Source organism: Jaculus jaculus, chromosome 7, assembly GCF_020740685.1.
Source record: "Jaculus jaculus isolate mJacJac1 chromosome 7, mJacJac1.mat.Y.cur, whole genome shotgun sequence".
Lineage (NCBI taxonomy): Eukaryota > Metazoa > Chordata > Mammalia > Rodentia > Dipodidae > Jaculus > Jaculus jaculus.
This window is the reverse complement of record NC_059108.1, coordinates 76855854-76877832: the sequence shown is the minus strand read 5'-3', so window position 1 is coordinate 76877832 and position 21979 is coordinate 76855854. Positions and strand designations below refer to the sequence as shown.

Here is a 21979-nt window from a genome sequence, read left to right as displayed (position 1 = left end):
GATTTTTCTCTCTAACTGGTTTCAATATTTTTTTCTTTGGATTGTGTGTTTGGTAGTTTGATTATAATATGGCGAGGAGAGGTTCTTTCCAGGTTTTGTCTGGCTGATGTTCTAAAGGCTTCCTGTATCTGCACTGGCACCACTTCCCAATTTGGGGGAAGTTTTCTTCTATGATTTTGTTGAGGATGCCTACTATGCCTTTGGAGTGAAGTTCTTCTCCTTCTACTATGCCCTCAGTTCTTGTGTTAATGACCCAAATATCTTGAAATTCATGTTCATCCTTTTCTATTAGTTTGTCTTTCTCTTTGTTGGACTGTATTAGATCTGCCATCTGGTCTTCTAGCTTAGATATTCTGTCTTCTACTTCATCCATTCTACTCTTGAGATTTTCTACAGTTTTTTTTTAATTTCATTAACTATATATTTTTTTAAATATTATTTATTTATTTATTTATTTATTTATTTATTTATTTATTTATTTATTTATTTGAGAGCAACAGACACAGAGAGAAAGACAGATAGAGGGAGAGAGAGGGAATGGGCGCGCCAGGGCTTCCAGCCTCTGCAAACGAACTCCAGATGCGTGTGCCCCCTTGTGCATCTGGCTAACGTGGGACCTGGGGAACCGAGCCTCGAACTGATGTCCTTAGGCTTCACAGGCAAGTGCTTAACCACTAAGCCATCTCTCCAGCCCCCATTCATTAACTATATTCTTTATTGCCAGTAATCCTGACTGTTTTTTTCTTTATTATTTTCTATTTACTTATTTATGTCCTGTATTGACTTTTTTATTTCATTAAATTGGTGTCCTGTGTCTTCTTTGATTCCTTTGATTTCCTCTTTGAACATATTTACAATCATTCTTTTGAAATCTTTCTCAGGCATTTCCTCTAACTCGTTCTCACTGGTGGTCATTTCTGATGCATTAATACTTTTTGTTGGATTTATATTGTCTTGATTTTTGGTGTTTCTTGTGTTATAATATATATATATATATTTGCATCTTGGATTAAGTTAATGCTTGGATCTTCTAGTTAGCTGGATTCTTAGCTGTATCAATTGATCTGATGTTATATATCTTCAGTGTAGGAGATTAAGATGTTAGGTGTGGCTGTTAACACTCTCAGAGTACCTACAAAGATGTTCCTAGGTGTTGAGTTTCCCTGCTATGGGAGTATTCAAGTACGCTGAGTGGAACAAAATACAGGTAGATTCTAAATTTAACTAAACACTGTACACATTCAATCAAAAAAACAGCACTGAGTATTTGTGCAAGAGTAGGTATTATAACAACCAGATCCTCCATCAGCAAAGAGGTTAAGATTTCTGGTCTCTTGAGAGTTCCAGGTCAGTTTGTGACCAAGTGAGACCCTTCCCTGGTGCAATCCCAGTTACCTTTTTGGATGATTTTGGTCTCAGTCACGTAGGCTGGCTGGGTTGCTGGGCTACTGTTCTGTTTTCTGGAGGTGGGCCCTGGCTTTTCCTGTGGGGTAAACCAAGCTTGGCAACTGTGACCCTGCAGATTGGCACCCTGCTGCTGGAACCTTTGCTGCTGCTGCTGCTGCTGCTGAAACTGCCGCTGCTGGGTCTGCCACTGCTGGAGCCACTGTTGCTGGTGCCAGAGCTAGTGCTGTTGCTTCCTGAGCTGAAGCTGCCGCTTCCACCACCGCTTCTGCTGCCAGAGCCAGGGCTGCCGCTGCTGGAACTGCTTCAGCCTGCCTGCATGGGCTCTGGGTTTCTCCTACTTCTCTGCTGCCATTTTACTTTCTTATACACCTCACTTTTTAGTAAAAGTGTGTATTTTGGGGGGGGGGGTTCTTTGGCTTTTTCACCATTAGGCTGCGTTGTCGTGGTTCCTATGCTGCTGTCTTAACTGAAGTCCTCCCATAAGTTTTGGCACAATGCGTTCTCCTTATTATTCATTTCTAGAAATTTTTCAATTTCATTTTTTATTTTGTCCACTACCCATTTATTTTTTAAAAGTGTGCTGTTCAGTTTCCAGGAGCTGATGGGATTTGTGGTGGGTCCTTTGTTGTTAATTTCTAGCAAAATAGCATATTTAGGAAGATTGACATAATTCTCTGCATGACATCAGATCACAATGCTAATTGTTATATGCTTTTTTTTTTTTTTTTGCGTTCTCTCACTTCCCTGTTGATTTTCTGTTTTGATGATCTGTCTAATGCTGATAATGGAGTATTAAGGTATATTGGAGTATTGTATGATGAGAACTAATATCTTGAACTTGATATTAGTTTAAAATGTCCTATCTCATTTATACTATGAGAGCATTTTCTTTCTTTCTTTCTTTCTTTCTTTCTTTCTTTCTTTCTTTCTTTCTTTCTTTCTTTTTTTAATTGGAGGAGATCACAAAAGACTTTCCTTATTTTTATGCAAGACAGCAAGAGTGAGACAGAGAGAGAATAAGAACTGTCATTCCAGGGCCTTCAGCCACTTCACCTGAACTCCACACATGTGTGCCCCTGTGTACATGTGAGAGTTTGCATGATGGCATCACTATGTGTCTGGTTTATGTGGGACCTGGAGAGTTGCACATGAGTCCTTAGGCTTCTCAGAAAATGCCTTATTGACTAAGCCTCCTCTCTAGCCCTGGGATCATTTTCAGTAAAACCAGTGATAACCATGATGAGGAAAATAATAATAATAAAAAATACCTATAATTGTTGTTACAATTAAAATAGTCAGGAAAGTCAGAAACAGAGCCAATAAAGGACCTAGAAGACAAGTATGTCACAATCAAAATGTAAGTTAGCAAGGCATGCCTCTCAAGAAGGTCCTGAAATATGAATGATTGAAGTTCTTATATATAAGCACAAAGAGGCACAATGGAATAATTAAGAAAGCCCAAAGATACAGTCCTTATAAGGAGCTCACTTAACCACTAATGGCATGAATTGACTAAAAGTTTGTTCAGAGAAAAGACTTTCCATGTAAATGGAGAAAGGGAACAAGATGAGTCATAGGTTTAACAGATTTAAAGTAAAAAAAAAAAACAAAACAAAAAAAACCATAAAAATAAAATAAAACCATTAGTAATTTTAAAAATTTGATTGAAAAATAAGGAAAAATTGAGAGTTGTAATATATACAAGTCCAACATGAAACTATCAAAGGGAGAGATTAAACTGCTCTATTAGCTTCAACATGTCATTCTCTCATTCACACAAAGTGTTACTATTAATAAAACAAAACCCTGTGAGATTTAAACTGTACTCATATGAAATAAGAAACCCTAGATGTCATTGGAGAAATTTAAGTAGGGGAGTTGAAGGGAAATACAACTAAGACAAGGAAAACTAGGTCCAACATTTCTCAATAGGTAAGGCAAAGTCCAGTAAATATCACCTTGTGCCCATTAAGAAGACTCTTATGTTTTTCTCCTAATTATTGATTTATTTAACTGAATTTGATTTGCAAACTGTAGAAATACTTCTAGATCTTAGTATTTCTCAGTGGACTAATTTCATTTGTGCAGAATTGCTTATGATCTAATATAAACACAGCAGCAGAACAATTGCTTCAGAGCCTGAGAGCTAAGTGTGAGTCAGTGTGCTGACTTCTGTCTGCTGTGAAAGTGGGAGCAGAGAGAGAGCAGGGTTCTTAGCACGTGGACACACCAGGGGAAATGCCAGTGATTTGATTACAGCACTATGATGCCTTGTTCCAGATACACTTATAATTCCAGGTGCTGCATAAACTGAGTACCATGGAGGTGTTCATACAAAGCTGACTTTTAAAATTACTCTGTGTTGGAAATTTTGAGTATATGGCTCCTTTAAAACCACTGTCATGAACAGAAAATACACAGCCTTTGTATTGAATTTTACACACACACATACACACACAAACACAAACACACTTTCCCCAGAAAATTGAAGAAATAATGGAATTACAAAAGTTGACTTCATGAGGCAAACACTATTTTAGCATCACTGCTCCAGCAGTTGCTGATGTTTCTCTTGACAGTAACCATGATTGCTACGATAAAAGCTGTGCTTGATTATTTGGATACCTGTCATGCATAACTGGAGGGCGGCTGTAAAAAACAGGATTAATCAAAATAGGATTATAATTTTCTGCAACACCTGTTTCAACCAGCTGCCTCTGATTATAGATTCTATTCCTCCCAAATTACACAATAAAGCAATTTAGAAATCAGTGGAGAGTCCAGTGTCATGGTGCCAGAATGGAAGTCAGACATTTGAGCAGAGGAACCTTTCAGCTACCTGATTTAATTTGCTTAGATTATTCCAGAAAGAGAGGAACAAGCAGATAATATAACACATTGGGAAATCCCCAAAGGTTTTGTTTTTAAAACTGTTACACTTTTATTTCACATTGACTGCATACTGAGTATATATTAACATTAGAAAAAGACATTAACTTTCAAATCCATGAGGTATGAAAAACTAAAAATTATATTTTAACATTATAATAATGTACCCATGTTTACTGGAAAATAATATGAAGTTCTTATGAAGAAATATCAAAATTAATTTGCTTATTTTATTTGTAATGCGTTAAAGTATAAACAGCTTAAACTTCACCTAAGATATATGATAGTCAACTCATAAGATGAATCAGTATTAATTTATTAAAAGTCAATTTGACTTGGAAGATGATTCAGAGTCTTCATTGTGACAGCAAATGGACTTTGTATTTTGAGAAAATCTTAGGTCTCTTATGCTGTTAGGTGATTAAAAGTGACTGAAATACAAAAGATTTCTATTTTTTTTTTTGGCCAATTCTTAAACAATTTTGTAAATATTCTATTTGTAGAATGAAATAGTCTTTAAGAAATAGTCTTGGAATTAATAATGCCATGTATCTCAAAATAGTATACAAATTCCATGAACTCTTGCTCCAGCACTAATAATATCTAAAAATTACCAGTGAGATAAACACACTATTGTAGGTATGAGGCTTACATACATGAATATGTTAAGAATAAAGGAAAGAGAATTGAGTGAAATGGAATATGACTTATTAAACTTTTGCTGAACATATCACAAATCATATTCAATTTGATGTATAATTACTTTGTGGCATAAAATTACACATTTATCTACATGAAATGTATGAAATAAATCATTAGTCCTGAAGAAGCCTATGATATGGATGAGGGTGTTATTGTTTGTATACCATTCATTTAAATTCGTATACACTTGGAAATTTCCAAGGAGAATAAAGAAGTTAGTGATAAGTGATATCAGAATAGAAGACAGACTAATTGGAAAGAAGAAAGGACTCAGCAGATAGGAGGTTTGGGAGGGTGAAAAGTGAGGGTGGTGGGAGTGGATTATGATCATGGTCTATTTTTCCTATTTATAGAAGTTGTCAGTATAAAAGCCTTATAAGAAGGAAGTTACAATTTTTGTGTGTGTGTAGGTAGTATATGGCTTGTGTTGGATGACACATGGGACTTCAGACCATTACCCAGAAACTGATGCCATGTGATGCTACATAGGGTTCCCTATGACAAGTAAGTTAAAGCATATGAAAACAGACTGACATTTTCTGTTACTTGTATGAGGTCTATGGTCTATATTAGGTACATTTCTGTGTAAGCATGTATGTAAGAAGAGATCACTTGTATATGAGACAGAAATAACATTTTGCTTCAATTCTTTTGAAAAATATTTAAATCCATTTTCCATTATTCTTAATGTTTAGTGCTAAAATGTCAATTGTTTTTAATATTTTATTTTTGTTTACATGAGAGAGGTACAGAAATAAGGAGAGAGTGAGAGAGAGAGAATGGGCATGCCAAGGCCTCCAGCCACTGCAAACCAACTCAAGATGCGTGTGCCCCTTGTGCATCTGGCTTATGTGGGTACTGGGGATTCAAACATTGGTCCTTTGGCTTCTCAGACAAGTGCCTTAATTGCTAAACCATCTCTCCAGCCACTCAATTATTAATTTAATTTTTAAAATATTTTCTTTAGTTTCATCCTTGAATTTAATTTGACAGTAAACAAATGTCAGGTGTTATAACCTTCTGCTTTGTTCTGAAATGAATGTCATCCATACTCCTCCCTGTACCTGCAAATATAGATTTATATAATTAAGATAAAGCATGAATTGTGTAGTTAGTGAACACAAAGACTGGCAACAAGATGCATCTGCTCTGATACTGGGCTGAGAAGTTTTCTTGCTAGGAGCATTATATTACAACATCAGTCCTTCTTTTCCTTTGTTTATTGGTTGTAAAATATGACAATGAAAGCCAGGGATGAATGTGCTAAGTCATAGTCCCAAGGTTTGGGAAACTGAGCCAGAATGGTCAGGAGATGGAAGCTCACCATGGCTACCTAGACTCACTCTACAAACACACATATACATACATACATAAATACATACATATGCACATATAAATGTAAATACATATACTTGTAATTAGAAAAGTTGTACTTAATATGAACACATTTAAAATTCTTGTTTTCTTCCTGTAACTATGACTTCTATGGGTGGGTTTTCCTAGAATGCATTAAAAATGCATTCTCCTCTGAGTCTAGATTTGGTCAGAAGCAAACACCCTGACATGATGTACATGCCAGTGCAATAGTGGCACACAGCCTCAGTGGGTAATCAATAGCTTTCTGATGGGCTAAGAGATCTGCGGATGGTAAAGGAACTCATATCTGGAATTGGGAACCATATCATAATCTTGCAGAGACAAAGTTTATGTTCTCCAGTGTCATGCTGTCACTAGTCTTTTGTGAAAAGATAGCTTACATACAGCAAATTCTCCCTAAATTAATAATGCTTATCCCATTAAAATTACACTGACTTCACTATCATTTGGATAATCTGTTCTTTCTTAGAAGTTAATGAGACTACAGGAGATAAACTACCCTTTGCACTTCAGCCAAACCACAGATGAATCCACACAGAAACTGTAGAGATAAGAAAGAGTGCTGCTTCTGTGATGAACCTGATAATCAGCACCAGGGTGTAGGAGACAGACCCTGAATATTCAACACCTACCAAAGTAGAGGTCCAGATGCTCCTAAAGGCTCATCACTGAAGTAGACTTAAAACTTACCCACCATGGCTAGGAAATTTTGCTGAATAGGGGCCTGAAAGACTGCAAGAGCCACAGGTTGAGTCATGCCCAGAGGCACTCACTTCCCCCCAAAATGACTGCTCCTCCCACAAGGCATAAGCTATAACACCATGGGGAATACCTGCAACTCTACAAAGAAGTGTGGAATGGAGGCAGATATGGTGGAAAATAAGGTGCCAACACATGATGTATCCATACAAAATAATAACAATAAACATTAAAAAATTGTGTGACATCCTGGGTTTCAATCGCCAGAAGTGCCAGTCAACTTATAAATAATAATAATACTTTTAAAAATGCATTCCTTTTATAAATTACACATTGAAAATCTAATTTTGTACAAAGCTTTTTATAAAATTTAATTTTCAGCTTGCTTAAATTGTTTAAAATCAAATTAATGACATAATATTTTTAGTCACTTCACAAAATATAGGCTTATTAGAATGAATTTGTTAAATTTGGATCTGTTAGGCGTAAATTTAGACTTTAAATACTGATTTAGGGAAACTTGGGCAACTCTGTGTCTTCAGCAATGCCTTTTAGACAATGTACAGTTAACCTACTCAATAATTATCGAAGTGTGCAATAGAAAGTCTTGCAGTGTACTGGCAAGGTGACTGAATGCAGATTCATAAGATGATTGTTCTTGGCTGTCTCTTTCAACTTAGCATTTATTCAGTAAAAACTTTACAAATATTTGCTAGAGTGTCTATGACCTAACTGCTCTTCATCAAGTTATTTTTTTGACTTTTATGCTAGTATCAGATTGGAACTGATTTCCTCAAAGACAGAAGGAGGACAGGAGCAAAGATTGGGCCCAAATCATTTTTATTTTCCCTGCATAAATGAATTTAGAAAATGGCAATATTTTAATTGAGTTTAAATGAACATCTTAAAAATTTGTATATCCTTACTAGAGATCCATAAAGAAGGCATTAATAGATGAGTTTCCAGAGAAGAATGGGAAATGAAATAAATAATACAATGTGTATTATATATGTAGATGAATTTCTCACTGCTATGTTTCCTTTGGTTAACAGTTGCTACCTGTACTACCCCTAGAGTACAGGCCAGTGGAGGATAAAGATGACAGCAGGTATCCCCAACACAAAGGGCTCAGCAAAATGAGTACACATAGGTTCTCTGAGATCAGTTTATTCCACTGTTTCCTCTTATTTATCATTGTATGTGGTCTGCATGTATGTGTTCATGTGGGCATGTGCTTATGGAGACAGCCTTGAGTAGCATTCTCTCATTCACTTGGAACTTGCCAATTAGCCTAGATTGGCTGACTAGTTAGCTCCAACAATTTGCCTATCTCCATTTCTCGAGACCACACTGCTTGGCATTTACATGGGTTTTCCACATACTGGTCCTCATGCTTGCAAGGCAAGCAGTCTACTGATCTCCCTCCCACGTCTTAGTACTCACTAGAGTTAAATAAAGTGTTAGTGTTTCCTTGGCCTGGAGAGATGGTTTAATGGTTAAGCACTTGCCTGTGAAGCCTAAGGACCCTGGTTCGAGGCTCAATTCCCCAGTACCCACATTAGCCATATGCACAAGGGGGCGCACACATCTGGAGTTCGTCTGCAGTGGCTGAAAGCCCTGGAGGGCCCATTCTCTCTGTCTGCCTGCCTAATTCTGATCTCTCTCTCTCTCTCTCAAATAAATAAATAAAAATAAAATATTTTTAAAGTGTTATTGTTTCCAAGGATCTAACAAAAATATACAATCATTTGCTTCTAGATTTTTCAGCAAATCATATGCTAATTTCAGAAAAATGTGCTGGAAGACAAGTTATCTGAAATTCTTAAGATTACTATGCTGTATGTGGCCATTGATATTTCTATACTTTTCAGGTTTTTAAATTCATCCAAATTAATCCAGTACACAGGATTTTCTTGTACATATACCCTGGAATACAAAAATGCTCCACACAACAAAGTATCTCAGTCTTTATTGTGATTGTGTGTGTCTTGTATGTATTTTTTTAATATTAATTCTCTCCCCCCTCCTCCAGAGTCTCTTTTTTACCTTTTTAATTTGTTCTATATTTATTATAGATTATAATCTTTTATCATGTCCCACTTCCCTGGGTCCCACATCAGTGGGGTTATGGGATTCACTTTGGGGTCATGAAGACCTCAGTCATCCCTACACAATTTTTTTGTAATTGAAATAATGTTTTTATTAAAATGTTTTTATTTATTTATATGAGAGAGAGAGAATAAGTGTACCAGGGCCTCTACAATTTTGTACTTTTTTGTCTGGTTTCTTTCAAATCTGTGTGTGAAGCAGAGGAAAAGAGAGAGAGAGAGGTGGTTATGGTTGTACACACCATATGACCATTATGAATATTGCATCTATGAACCTGGTTTTATTAATCCTTAAGTCCACATTTCTACACTTCCTTTTCTATTGGTTATATGTATGCAAGTAGAATTGATGGCTCATAGGACAACTTTATCTTTAAATTTTGAGGAAACATTTTATTATTTCACACAACTGTTAGTTTACATTTTCATCAGTAACAACAGAAGTGTTTGAAATCTGATGCAAAACAATAATGTATAGAAGTAAAGACTACACATCAAAATTAGTGGACAATAAGCAGAGAGTCACCAAGGCATACCTACTCAACCTGTTAAGAAAAACAGACAGACCCTGAAATAAAATAATACATACAGGGAAACAATAAGTTTAATAAGTTGCTATCTTCTACATAGTTTCTATATCATCTAGAATTCTATGTTAAGGAAGATTTCTCTTTAGAAATGAACTACAAAAAACATAGTCTTGAGTAAACAAAGTACAATCATTGGTTACATATAAACCCATTTTGCAAAAATATTAAATTCAGTCCCTAACAAGTATTCTTATTCCACATATCTATGCAACATTTTTCTAATGTTGAATTTTCATTGAGGTCCTGCTTAGAAAGCCCATCAAAGGGCATAATCCCTGACCTCTTCCTGTGCAAGATCACTAGCTTGCATAATGTGTTTGAATATTCCCCACCGGAATGTGACCTCCAAAGGGGTAGGGTGGCATGCTTTACCTGTTCTTCAGTTCTGTACACAAGGGTAGTGTGCCTCCTGATATTCTTCTCTTACATTTCATGCTTGTGCATGTATGAGCCATATAATAGAGCAGGGGACAAGTCAGACTAAAGACATGTTAATGACAGGACCCACTGAAATGAAGCACATGAAAAGATCCAGTGAGGAATGGTAAGACATTCAGGGGTTTCCATGACTGGAAAGGACTGAAAGAATCATTACAGCTACATGAAAACAAAAGGGATGAGAAAGTGCCACCAAAGTGTTTTAGAGAACACTTGATGGGGCAGAATATGGAAATTTAGAAAAACATGCAAACCATCTTGGTGCTGTCTCCAGGAAGCGAATTTCAGCAAAACCTAGATATGGGTGACACAGTCTTTCTGCTTAGGGAGGAAGTACAGAAAGTATTAGGGAGAACAAAGTAAGACTTCCAGATGGCCAGAAAATGATAATGTGCTTTCTATGATCATAAAACAAATATTGTAAGCAACTCATGGTCTAACCTACTTAACAGTAAATAACCTGTTGTGATAATCATACAAGTGCAATACTGGTGCACAGCCATGGTGGGAAACCAACTACTCTTGGTTTGGCTAACTGATCCCCTCAGTGGTATGTGACCCATAGCTGGAAATGGGACACAAGTCAGAACTGTATCCAAATATAAGCTGGCTCTCCATTATCAAGCTCCCACCAATCATGGGCTACAAGAGGTCCCTTACCTATTAAATTCTCTGTTAAAAAAAGTAAGGCTTATCTCATTTGTCTGGTGCTAACTTACTCTCTGTTGGAGAATCTGCTTCTCTTTTTCAGATAGATGTAAATCCTAAGGAGAGAGCCACTCCATCATACCTCATAAGGGCCCTGGTTGAAACTAAGAAAAATTGGCAAAACAAGCAAGAGTGCAGTTTTCTTGGTGAACCAGGTACCAGCACAAGGGTGAAGGAAATTAACACAGAGAAAAATCAACTCCTACCAAATCAGATATCCAGAGCCTCAGAGTCTCCCAACACCTCATCACTGAAGCAGTCCAAAAATGAACCCAACATGGCTCAGGGAAATTTTGTGGTGGAGAGCCACATATTGGGTCATGATATGCAGAGACATTTATCCTACCCATAACTGTGGGCTAACTCCAGAGTGCATGACCCATATACCTCAACAAGGAGGAGCCAGGGGGAGGGGGTAGGACATGGATGAGCCTAACAATGGTACCAAATTGACTGTATTCACTGAGTACAAAACTAATTAATAATAAAAAATGTGAAGATACTGAGCTTCTAATGAGTGAAAACTTTAACAAAAAATACATATTTTAATAATTAATTTTTTCAGAAACCACAAAACCACTCGAATATGATTGCTTTTAAGTACTTACCTTCCAAAATTATATAATCAATCTATTCCATGTTTCTGTTTTTTTTTTTTTTTGCATTTTTTTATTAATTAGTATTGTACTACACTCAAGTCCAAATGGATCAAAGACCTCAATATAAGACCAGAAACTCAGCTACTACTGGAAGAAAATATAGGAAGAACTTTCAATGATATAGGAATGGAAAAAGACTTTCTGAGCAAATCCCCAGTAGCTCACGATCTTATACAGTCACTCAACCAAAGGTATCACATGAATCTGAAGAGTTTCTTTACATACAAGCATATAATAAGCAAAGCCAATATATTACCCACAGAATGGGAGAAAATATTTGCTAGTTATCTAACTGACAGAGGCCTAATCTCTAGAATCTACAAAAATCTAAACAATAAAAAGTCAAACAACCCACTCACAAAATGGGGCAAAAAGCTGAACAGGCAGTTCACAGAGGAAGAAATACAAATGGCAAACACACACTTAAGAAAATGTTCATTGTCCCTAATCCTCATGGAAATGCAAATTAAAACAACTATGAGATTCCACCTTACCCCAGTAAAGAGAGCAAACATCAAAAAATCAAATGAAATTAAATGCTGGCGAGAATGTGGAGAACTAGGAACACTCATCCACTGTTGGTGGGAATGTAAGATGGTACAGCCACTTTGGAAAGCAATATGGAGACTCCTGAAAAAGCTGACTACAGAGATACCAATAGACACAATTATTCCCTTACTGGGCATCTACCCTAAAGCATTTAAACCACAGGCCAGAGAGACTTGCTCAACCATGTTTTTAGCAGCTCAATTCATAATAGCTAATAGCTAGAATCAACCCAGGTGTCCATCACTAGAAGAATGCATAACTAAGATGTGGTATATCTACACAATGGAATTCTACACATCAGTAAGAAAAAAAAAAATGACACAATGAAATTTGAGGAAAAATGGTTTAACCTGGAACAGATCATTCTCAGTGAACTTAACCCAATCACAGAAAGAAAATCACCACATAGTCTTATTCATCTACTGTACCTAACCTGAATCTACCCAAGATGCCTTACATACCCAGAAAGCATCTTGAGTACCAGACAATAGGATTGGTGGGGAGGGAAAGGGATGGGGTAGGAAACACAAATCTAGACCCAAATGTCAATGGTACTATAAAATTCTACAACCTGAAAGGCAGACCAAATGGCTGAATCTCACCAGGGCCTTAGAGGGAACATCTGAGCCACAAGAGACTGGAGAGTGTAGGATGAAGACTGATCTTAATTTTCTACAGTTTCACTCCCTCTCTCTTCTCTGCAACTCATTTATAATAATTATCTTTTTCTTCCTTTTTTTAGTGGGCACTGACCTGTAACTCCCAGTACCAGTATGTGGCTATTATCCACAGTGAGCTTTTTATTTTATTTTTTTAATTTTATTTGTTCATTTTTATTTATTTATTTGAGAGAGACAGAGAAAGAAAGAGGCAGAGAGAGAGAGAGAGAGAATGGGTGCACCAGAGCCTCCAGCCACTGCAAACGAATATCAGATATGTGTACCCCCTTGTGCATCTGGCTAACGTGGGTCCTGGGGAATCAAGCCTTGAACCATGGTCCTTAGGCTTTACTGGCAAGCACTTAACTGCTAAGCCATCTCTCCAGCCCCACAATGATCTTTTGATCATAGAGACCTACAAAGTTTCCTAAAAGAAAGACAGATTTCTGTCAGAGTACTTGATAACCCACCAAAGGTTAGTGGTAAGACTCTACTGCTGAAGACACCATATGCAGATGACATGTGAAATAGAATGACATGGCTAGAAGCTGGAAGAGTCAGTCCCCAGACAGTCAGTGTGTCTAGTGCCAGAAGCTGCTACGTGGGCAACTGGGTGAAAATGACCAATATCTATCCCAAGTTTCTTTCAGGACATAATTTTAGTATGTAAACTGTCTTTTGCATTAAAAATATATTTTCTCATTGAACATTTAGTTTTTTCCAGGGTTGAAGAGGTGGCTCAGCAGCTAAGGTGCTTTTCTACAATGCCTAACGACCCAAATTTGATTCCCAGGAATTCACTTAAGCCAGGTACACGTGGTGGTGCATGCATCTGGAGTTTGTTGGAATGGCTAGAGACCATGGTGTGCCCATATTCATTTTCTTATAAGTGAATAAATAAATAAATTAACAAAAAAGCCTGTAGATGGTTCCAGATCATCCTGGACTAGACAGAGATCCTACCTCAAAAAATAAAATAAAAATAAAAAAGAATATTTTTTCAAAAGATAAAATAAAATATCATACACTATCTCCTTTGTCCCACAGGGTCATAAGACAGATGTTTGGAAAGGAGGTGATTGGAGATGGGCTGTTTTTAGTCTATCCCTTTAGCTTTGTAGTTTTGGTATATGCTTTATTCTTCTCTAAAACTCAGTTTCTCTGTCAGTGCAGGTAGGATTTGATTTTAAAAACTAAGATAGTATGGAAAGTACAGATTAAATATAAAGCTCTCGGTATACTAATTTTACTTCTTAGGTGAGAAATGCCGAATGACAAATATTTCTCTACTTCCCATATTTTGGAGTATATGTAGCACCATCCTGAAGAATACAGACATTTAACTTTCCCATCAATAATCTCAATTTGATTAATTTTAAATAACTGATTTTTTTCTATTAGTATAAAATAAATTTGTGAAAATGTCTGTATGCAATTAATTTAGTTGTTCATTCTTTTTTTTTTCCACTTTAAAGTAAGGGCAGAATCAAATGTTATTTGGTTGTTACATTATGTTTCTGAACAATATTTAGTTGAGATTTCATTGTCTGTGTGTAGCTATCCTGATGATAAATCTGCGCTTTCAAAATAAATCATTATGTAATCAATATAGCCTAATTAAGACATCAAAAGTCTAAGAAAGCACTTGATGTATAAAGCCTAATTTTATTTCTCCTTTTATATATGTCGCTTTGGACAAGCTATGAAATAACCTGAGATCTTAATATCTTATCTACAAAATGATGTGACAAATTTCAAGATTCCTATCTTAACTGTCGTACATCATCATGTGAAATATGGGATTTAGATCAAGAGGTGTCATAGTCCAGGACCCATTCTAATCTAAGTAATTTTGATCAATTGAATTCTGGCATCTCTCACAACTCTGTTCTAAAATAATATTGCATATTTTATAAGTGTAAGGGTTAAAAAGAACTTTAAAGATTTACAAATCACTTTCATTATAAAATATTCACATTATGACAATATACTAACTCTAACAGTGTGGAGGCTCTCTATTATCCTGTCAGCTATATTTGCTAAGTGCATTAGAAAAAGATCTCTTTATTCCAGCTATGGAAAACTCAGATAATTACAATATATTTAGGAAACATGGGATTCAATGATTTTTATATCCTGATTTTCCTAGATGTTAGAAGCTGGCCAAAAGCATATTTGCAAATGAAACTTTAAATTTCTCATTTGTAGCAATCCTATTTTTGGAACTAATTATTTATAGAACAGTAACTTTACAGGAACATGAGGGAAAAAATTGTAAATACATTTTGTGATGCTGCCAATTTATGAAAATATCTAAATTCTCTCATCCCAACAGCATAATTAGTAATTTGGATAGTTCTGCTCAATATTGTAATGATTATCCTTTTTTATATGGTCAATAATGAAATTGTCAATAAATATTTCAGGAAAACTCTTATTACCACAGTAAGGATGATTATTTCACTCTAAGTTTTCTGGGAATTTTTATATTATAACTACATTCATTCTAACCACAGTCTTATAGTTATAAGCTTTATGGCCTCATTTAAGAAACATATGTTTGGGCGCGGCGGCTGGACCGGGCTGGCTGTCTGGCGGGCCGGTGGAGCTGGGCAGCGGAGCTGCTGTGGGGCGATCACGCGGGGCTGCGGGCCGCGTCATGGACTGTTGTCTCCAGCCCAAGTTCCAGCCTCACTGAGCCATCCACCCCTAGCTTCTGGCCAAGGAAGCCCTTCCAAGCGCTGACCATGTCTATTATGGACCACAGTCCCACCACGGGGTGGTCACTGTCATCGTCATCCTCATGGTGATTGCCGCCTTGGGGGCGTTGATCCTCGGCTGCTGGTGCTACCTGAGGCTCCAGCGCATCAGCCAGTCAGAGGATGGGGAGAGCATCGTGGACGATGGCGAGACCAAGGAGCCCTTCCTGTTGGTGCAGTACTTGGCTAAGGGACCGTGTGTGGAGAGAAAGGCCAAACTGATGACCGCCAATGGCCCAGAAGTGCACGTCTAATTGGGGCTTGCAAAGCCCCGGGTCCTTTTGACAGCCAGCCCAGAGGCACTGGGAGGGCTGAAGCAGGCATGCCGCTGTGTAAGAGGAAGGGTGGGCACTTGCTGGCATGGCCTCTGCGGGCTTCATCATTGCATGCGCTGCTCCAGGTCCGCTGTCCTGGGCTATCCCCATTGGCCTCCTGGTGGGGCTGCCCATTGCAGGCAGTAGGCAGGCCTGACCTTGCTGGGGCTCGTGGTCCCCTAGCGCTTTTGTTACTTGAATGTTTAGCTGAGCCTGTTCTGGGCGGAGGGAGCTACTACTGTGACATCTGTACTAACCAACCTGTGAACTGTAAATAGGCCCCAGAAGCATGTGCTTTAAACTTTTTGCTGATTTTGTAAAGTACCATATAGAGCCTGTGGGACTGGTTCCATAACGACCGTCTTCAAGAGCTGAAGCAAAGCCACGGAGGGTCTTTGACTAGTCCAGCCTGGGTTGTTCCTCGTAGGGGGTCCCCTAAGTTCTGTCGGTGTGTACTGAAAGGAAGAGAGGTCAGTTCTGCGTTCTCACGCCTGACCAGCCGGGGTGATTTCTACTTGGTTTATGATGGGTGGGAGCAGCATCCCTCCCTTTCTCTCCTTTAGGCTTTGTGAAATAGCAGTGCGCACCCATGGCAGTTACTGTGAGGAAGCTACGGTACCTGCTCAGGAGCTGGTGAAGGACGAGTCAGGATGAGTCCTGAGAGCTGCCAGATGTCAGTAGCAGAGCAGTTTCTTGCCCTTTTAGTCTTTTGAGCATGCCCAGTATGCCCCTTTAGCACAGGCTTTGGTGAAATTGCTCTGGTCCCTGGCCACACTAGAGCCCATGGTGACCATCCCTCTGACACCCCCTTGGCCCAGGATAGGAAGCAAAAGGTCCTGTTGTTTCATTCAGTATTTTCTGCACTGGAGCGAAGAGGAAGGGCATCACCTTTCCTCCTCTCCCCACGTGAGCCAGCGTCTCTTCCTTTTTCCTCTCCCATAACTGCCCGCCGGCGGTAGCAGGGTTCACTTTCCTCCTGGGGACTCAGTATACTTAAGTCCTCTGGCCTGGCTTGTCGGGAAGTCCTTTCTAGTGCAGACATGTGCATTTATTCACACAGGAGCTCCCCACCCCACGCTCTCTGCCAGCTAGGCCTGGGGCAGGGGTGGGGACCCACGTCCAGGTCGGCTCTCACAAGTGAGGGATTGGCAGCTCTCAGGGGATCCCACACTTCCGCAGCATACATCGGCCCTTGTGTTTGTGCCTGTGAGCTCACTTAGATGTCTCATCCCACCACTGTATGTGCAGCCTAATCCATCTGACTACAACGTGACTGAGGGCTTCCTGGGTGATGAGTGGGCAGCTGTCCCTGGCTTAGCCTTCATGCTTGAGCCACCTGTGAGCAGCACAGAGCTCTGGCTTCTGGGCTAGGATATAGGCATTCCTTTAAAAAAGCATTTCTACCTAATCCATTCTCTAGAACCTCAATGGCAGAGCTGCAGGGAACACTTCTTTTTTAGCAGCATATGCCTACGTGGGGGCTCAGACATCAAGGAATAGCTTGGGGTGAGAAGGGTAGCTAATGAAGCCATCTGCAGTGCAGGTGGTGGGCCATATTCCTCCAATGGAATAGTCAGGCCAGGGGAGACATGGCAAGGGACAGGTTGGACCCTGGCAGGCTGAGGTGGGGAGGACAGAGCAGTGATCCAAGCCAGGTCTAGAAGAGGAGCGAGCTGAGACTGGGGGAAATGTCTGCCCTGGAGTTAGGAGGCTGAGGTGTTGGACCCACCGCCATCCCATTTCTGACCTGCTGGGTTTTCTACCTCTACTTGCCCTGCCAGCCACACACCCACCCGCCTCTTGTCCTCCAGCCTCGGTGCCCAGCGATCCCAGAGCGGCTGGGATTTCCATTGCAAGCTGTGGCTTTTACTGGGCTAGTGAAGTTTCACTTTTGACCTGGCCAAACATTGCTGACTTCCGCATCCCCTCCCCAGTGGCTCGGGCCATCTTTGGAGCTTGAGTTAGGTTCACTGGAGTGGAGTGAAGTTTTGGGTGGGAGTCAGGTGCTTTAGGACACTGGTGGAGTTCTCGGGAGGAAAAGCGAAACACCTAGAGAACTAGTGGGAGACCACACAGTGAATGGCTCCCTCAGTTCTTACTTATTGATGGCTACTCTAGCAGATAACCAGACCCATTCCAGTGGCTTAGAAAGTTATGACCCCTCTTGGAATTCTTTCTTGTCAGTAGCTCAACTATTGTGGTCAGGTTTTGTGACTTGTAAGAAATTAGCCTTTCATCCTTTAAACACAGAAGCTCCTGGAGAGATGACTTAATGTTTAAGGCCTAAAGACCTAGGCTTGACTTCCCAGAATGCATGTAAGCCAGATGCACAGGGTGGCACATGTGTCTGCAGTTTATTTGCAGTGGCTACAGGCTCTGTCATGCCCATTCTCATTCTCTCTCTCATAAATACATAAATAAAAATAAAACGTTTCAAGAAGATGGAATGGAGGGATGGCTTAGAGGTTAAGGCATTTATCTACAAAGTCAAAGGACCCAGATTCAATTTCCCAGGATCAATGTTAGCCAGATGTATAGAGGGTTTGCACACGTCTGGAGTTTGCTTACAGTGGCTGGAGGCCCTGGTAGGCCCATTCACTATCTTTCTTTCTCTCTCTTTCCCTCTTATTCTGTCAAATAAATAAATAATTTTTTTTTTGAAAAAAGAAACATATGCCTTATTCCTTTATCTTTCAAATCCCTAAAAGAATGAATAGTGATATTAGATTAAAGGTTTAATATTAATCACTTGATATGATTTATTCATGTTGACATATATGTTTACATGTAGATATGTACATATAATTGCACACATGTATGCATTGCTTTCCTCCCACCATATCTATGACTATTATGTCTATCAAAATACAACATAATCTATTCATCTTAAAAGGGGATACTCGGGCTGGAGAGATGGCTTAGCGGATAAGCACTTGCCTGTGAAGCCTAAGGACCCTGGTTCGAGGCTCGGTTCCCCAGGTCCCACGTTAGCCAGATGCACAAGGGGGCGCACGCGTCTGGAGTTCGTTTGCAGTGGCTGGAAGCCCTGGTGCGCCCATTCTCTCTCTCTCCCTCTATCTGTCTTTCTCTCTGTCTGTCACTCTCAAATAAATAAATAAAAATTGAACAAAAAATATTAAAAAAAAAAAGGGGATACTCATGGGAGTCACTATCCTCAAAGACAATTTAATCACACTTTAGACATTTGATTCAAAGGAACCGTAAAGTTTGATTTAGTTATATGTTAAATGAGTATCACCTTTATTATGATTTCATTTATTTGTTCATAGTTCAAAGTAACGTCTGGGAAAAAGCCTTCCCATTTTTTATCCTCACTTTGAAAATTAATATAAGGTTAATAAAGATGTTCACAAAGTCCCAATTCTAATTATTTAGTTATCAACCCCATTGATTTCCTTGGGGGCTATGAATCTAATTTTTTTTTTCCTTCTCATTTTGTCATTATATATTGTTACACTTTTTTCAAGCTCTGAATTGCATTTTCAACATTCCATACATAATCTGCTCCTTTAAAAGACTGGAAAGTTGTATTTAGAATTTAAGTATAAGTGTATAATTTTAAGGTAGCCTAGTAAAATAAATGAGTGAGCAAAGTATTTATCATGCTAACATAAAGATGCATAAACACTGTTAGATGGCTGCTGAGCAGCAGTGATTTGAAACTTGCAAACTCTCTTCTCAGTAGTTATTGCTCCAAAATGATATACTTGGTTGCTAAAAAAAGAATGTAGTCTGACTGTATTTTTGGTCTGGATAATGATTAACCTGGAGGGTATACATTACAGCTTCTAGAGAAAATTAGTCCTTCCAATATGTAAATTTTGTAAATATGATCTTCTGGTATATTCCTTCATTATTTTTGTGGAGAGGTATATATTTTTTATTTTTCCATTTATGACATTTTCATACATGGAAATAATGTATTTGGATGTTATTTCTCAAAACTTTTCCTTCATTCTTTTACCCCAAATTACCCAATTAGTGTTGTAAGGTGAAACTGAATATTACAATAAATATAGAGTCATCAACATCTCTTCTAAAAGAAGACAAAGAAGAAGAAGAAGAGGAGGAAGGAGAAGAAGGAGAAGGAGGAGAAGAAGAAGGAGAAGAGGAAGAGGAAGAGGAAAAGGAAGAGGAAGAGGGGAAAGAAGAAGGAAAAGCTCAGAGTCCTGAAGCTGGTAGATGCATAACCACACTAGAGCTCTGGGGATGAAATTGGGTAAGAATTGAGAGAATGACCAGTTCCAGAAGCTCTAAAAGGACCTCCACTGAGTGGGCACTGTAGTGCATATTCATGAATCTGCCAATTCCTATATTCAGAGTACAGCTAGGATGCAACCACAGGGTAAAATGAAAACTAAGGAAAAATATTAAGAAAATTGATGAAAGAAAGACTGTTCTTTGAAAATATAAACAAGATTGATAAACACCTGATTGATAAACAAAAAAAATAGAAGTTTCAAATTAATAAATTAGAAATGAAAAGGGAGCGGTCATAACAGGCATCAATGAAATTGGAAGAATCATCAGGACATATTTCCAAAACCTCTAATCAAAAAATTTGGATAACATGGAAATGGGCCAATTCCTAGATATATACCACTCTCCAATACGAAGTCCAGAGCTGAGAGATCTCAAAACAATTCCATTACTTCCATCGAGATTGAAAATGTAATCAAAAACCTTCATAAAAGGAAATGTTGGATTGGAGAGATGGCTTAGCAGTTAAGCGCTCGCTTGTGAAGTCTAAGGATTGTGATTTGAGGCCCAATTTCCCAGTACCCACATAAGCCAGATGCACAAGATGGTGCATGCATCTGGAGTCTGTTTGCAGTGGCTGGAGGCCCTGGTGTGCTTATTCTTTCACTCTCTTCTCTTGCTATCTCTCTTTATTTGCTCTCCCCCACACACACAGATAAATAAAAATAAATATTTAAAAAATGAGGGCTAGAGAGATGGCTTAACAGTTAAAGCTCGTGCCTGTTAAACCAAAGGACCCAGGTTCAATTCCCCAGTACCCAAGTAAGCCAGATGCATGAGGGGTGCATATATCTGGATTTTGTTTTCAGTAGCTGGAGGCCCTGGTGTGCCCATTGTTTCTCTGTCTTCTCCCTTTCTCCCTTTCTCTCTCTCTCTCTCTCTCTCTCTCTGCTTGCAAATAAATAAAATAAATTAATTAATTAAAAATATTAAAGAAAGGAAAAGTCCAGGACATGATGAATTCTCAGCTGAATTCTACGAAACCTCCATCAGAGACCTGAAAGAACTTATTTTTAAACCTTTTCACATAATAAGAGAAGAGATAATGCTCCCCAACTCCTTGTAAGAAGCATGGAAGCATCATCTGGTAAAAAGGGTCTTTTGATTATGTGTCTTTGTCATGACTTTCCTGTGGTACTATCTGTCTTAATTGTCCCAATTTGATATCTTCTGATTGGTCCAATTCAAATTACAAATGAGTCTTAGTCACTCTCTAATGATCAAAAAGTTTATTTAGACATGTATCTTACAAGAGAAGTTGGGAGCACTTTGGAGGCATGGGCCACATGCAGTCAGTGGGTAAAATGACCAGAAGGATGTCTGCTGAGACACCATTCTCAGTTTGGAGGACTGCTTTTTCCTTAAACTAGCCAACTTAGGCTGGTTTTGGAAGTGGTAGCATTGTTGAAAGTTTCAAGAAAGCTGTATGTGATCTGCAGTGGTTTTACTCCAGGGAAACTTGATTTTACCAGTCTCTTGTAAAAGCGATCTGGTCGGTCCTGACTCCAGGTAGGAAAACACACATATCTTGCAGAATTTTACTAAGTAATAAACAGAAGGTATTGTAAGACATTTCAATGACCCTTATGGCTTCATGCACAATGTTATGTGTTTTTATACATAATGGACCATATGGCAGATTCAAACTAAAATGCACTAATATTTTTCAAAATGTTTGTTGAAATATACATAAGAGAATTGGTTATAAAATAATAGTTATAGTTACATAATTATGCCTTAGAATTTATATATTTCCCTTTCAGCTTTAGTTCTTATTAAAAACTTAGAAAAATACATTTTAGTGTAAAATGACCATGCTTTGGTTAAACATAAAAGAGTA

At 38.4% G+C, this 21979-nt stretch overlaps 1 pseudogene; it reads left to right on the top strand.

Annotated features, from left to right (window-relative positions):
- Positions 1-15423: 15423 nt before the first annotated feature.
- LOC101614407 lies at positions 15424-15798 on the top strand (annotated as a pseudogene).
- Positions 15799-21979: the final 6181 nt, after the last annotated feature.